Source organism: Salvelinus namaycush, chromosome 16 (assembly GCF_016432855.1).
Source record: "Salvelinus namaycush isolate Seneca chromosome 16, SaNama_1.0, whole genome shotgun sequence".
Classification (NCBI taxonomy): domain Eukaryota; kingdom Metazoa; phylum Chordata; class Actinopteri; order Salmoniformes; family Salmonidae; genus Salvelinus; species Salvelinus namaycush.
In genome coordinates this window covers 44,615,785-44,618,969 of record NC_052322.1, presented here as the reverse complement: position 1 = coordinate 44,618,969, position 3,185 = coordinate 44,615,785, and positions in this window count along the sequence as shown.

Here is a 3,185-nt window from a genome sequence, read left to right as displayed (position 1 = left end):
ACAGAGTGAAAAGAAGGAACCCTGAACATATTTTTTTCTTCAAAAACATGCATATGGTTTGCAACAAGGGACTAAATTAATACTGCAAAATAACGAGGCAAAGCAATTCACTTTTTGTCCTGAATACAAAGTGTTGTGTTTTTGCTGCAAATCCAATACAACACATTACAATACTTGTGGCTTAGTTGGTAGAGCATGGCAGTTGGTAGAGCATCCGTTTGATCCATCCTGGATTCGAGACGTCGGGCGAGGGGCCTTCAGTACCTCGTGGACTGGGAGGGGTATGGTCCGGAGGAGAGATGCTGGGTTCCAGTGGAGGACGTGTTAGATCCTTCCCTGCTACGAGAGTTCCACCGTCTCCATCCGGATCGCCCTGCGCCTCGTCCTCCGGGTCGTCCCCGAGGCCGGTGTCGACTCGCTGCTGGAGCCGCGCATCAGAGGGAGGGTACTAACACGACTTCTGCCGTAGTCGATGCCTCTCCTTGTTCGGGCGGTGCTCGGCGGTCGATGTCACCAGTCTTCTAGCCATCATTGATCCATTTTTCATTTTCCATTGGTTTTGTCTTGTCTTCCTACACACCTGGTTCCAATCCCATTCATTATCCTGTTGTGTATTTAACCCTCTGTTTCTCCTCACGTCCTTGTCAGAGATTGTTTGTTTGGTCATGATCGTGTAGTTTGTATTGGTGCACGTTGGGTTCTCGTACCCACTTTGCTTTGATTATGTATTATGGTTTTGGAGCTGTGTTTTTAAGTTAAACTACTCCATTATACCAAGTTCGATTCTCCTGTGCCTGACCTCCCTGCCACCTATACACACGTCGTTGACATTATGTAAATTAAATATTTCTGTATTTCATTTTCAATACATTTAGAAAAATGTTTAGAAACATGTTTTCACTTTGTCATTAAGGGGTATTGTTAGTGGATGGGTGAGAAAAATGATCTATTTAATACATTTTGAATTCAGACTGTAACACAACCAAATATGGAATAAGTCAACAGGTATGAATACTTTCTGAAGGCAATGTATATGTTATTTTCAGAGGTAGACTAGCTCTGGCAGCCAAAAGAGCCAAATACTCTATCTAAACATGAATCGATTCTCAATTGCAATACGGTTCTAGAAACATAAAGCCCTTTACTTTCATATCATATCAAAATATTTTCATAAATGCAAAATATACTCTTACTGTACACTGTTTTAATCTGCTTTATCACAGTTGCAGACGACAGCATTTTTTAGTGACAACACATTTCTGTCGGCCTTCTTCCATTCCACACAGGTGTTCGGAGCATGCTAGACAGCTAATTAGCACAGGTGGTCCCTCTCTGTCTTCCGTCTGTCTTACGTAAACATACGCTGTAACATGGAGACATGGCCGTGTGGGAAAACTAACCAGAGATCCTCTTTCTCCACAATGAGGGTACAGGCCAGGCAGCAGGCTGTTAGCCAGCACAGTCAGTGTAGTCAGCTCAGTTTTCCTCATTGAGTATGTGCCTGTGCCTCGATCTAGGTCGGGCAAAAGTAAACATGGTGGTGTTCGCCTTAGCAATCTCACTGGAATAACGTAAAGGCTTAATGTTTTTCCTCATAATCCTGGATTATTGGACCACCATCTTATTACGTTTGCAATTGCACCAAATAATTTGCTTAGACTCCAACCAAGGATTATCAAAAGCTGCGCTATAAATTCTTGGACATTCCCCAAGATTCCTAGATGCCTACCCAAGGAAAATCAAAGTACAAAAATAAGTTAACCACTGAACCTAGGATCTAAACTTAAGCTTGCGTAGTACCCTAAGTGCAGTCGCACCGATAAAAACGAAAAGAAATTAGCTCCCTGGTATACATAAAGTATCCGAGCACTGAAGCAAGCTTCCAGAAAATTGGAACGGAAATGGCGTGCCACCTAATTGGAAGTGTTTCCGACTAGCTTGGAAAGACAGTACCACACAATATCGAAAGCCCTCACTGCTGCTCGATCAGTCTAGTTTTCCAATCTGCTTGAGTTGAATAAAAACAAAATGTATTTTTGATACTGTTGAATACTGATGAATTCATGAATTTTTTTGACGAAAAGATCTTGATCATGAGAAAACAAATGACAGACTCCTCTTTGGATAGGCGTATTTCTACAAAGCTCAGTTGTCCTGAGTCTGCACAGAACTGCCAGGACCTCGCATCAATAGAGACACTCTAGCTTTTTAATCCTGTATCGCTCTACACATTTACAAATTAGTCATGGCCTCTAAACCTTCCAGCTGTCTACCGGACCCTATTCCAATTAAAATACTGAAAAAGCAACTTCTTGTGCATGGCCCTCCTACAGTATGTTGAACATAATAAACGGCTCCCTATCCTCCGGATGTGTACCAAACTCACTAAAAGTGGTAGTAATAAAGCCTCTCCTGAAAAAGCCAAAACTTTTCCTGGAAATGTTGTAAAACTATCGGCCTATATCAAATCTCCCATTCCAAATTTTTTTAAATAAAAACTCACTGCCTTCCTGAAGACAAATAATGTCTACGAAATACTTTTAGACCCCATCATAGAACTGAGACCTCACTCGTGAAGGGGATAAATGACCTTTTAATGGTGTCATACCAAGGCTCTGCACTTGTCCTGGTCCTCCCAGACCTTAGTGTCGCTTTCGACACCACATTCTTTTGGAGAAATTGGAAACCCTAATTGGTCTTTGCAGACAAGTTCTGGCCTGGTTTAGATCTTATCTGTCTGAAAGTTATCAGTTGGCCTCTGTGGATGGTTTGTCCTCTGACAAATCAATGGTAAGTTCCGGGGTTCCGTTCTAGGACCACTATTGTTTTCACTATATAAGCTGCCTCTTTGTGATGTCATTCAGGAACACAATGTCAACAGTTATTGCTATGCAGATGACACACAGTTCTACATGTATTTTTTTTAGCTAAAAATATTTTTTTACAGTCTTGTCTCATCACTGCAACTCCCGTACGGACTCAGGAGAGACAAAGGTCAAGAGCCATGCATCCTCTGAAACACAACCCAACCAAGCCACACTGCCCACTTAACCAAGAAACCAGCCGCACCAACATGTCAGAGGAAGCACCGTACACCTGGTGCAAGTGTCAGCGTGCACTACGCCAAGCCCACCACAGGAGTTGCTAGTGCATGATGAGACAAGGACATCCCTGCCGGCCAAACC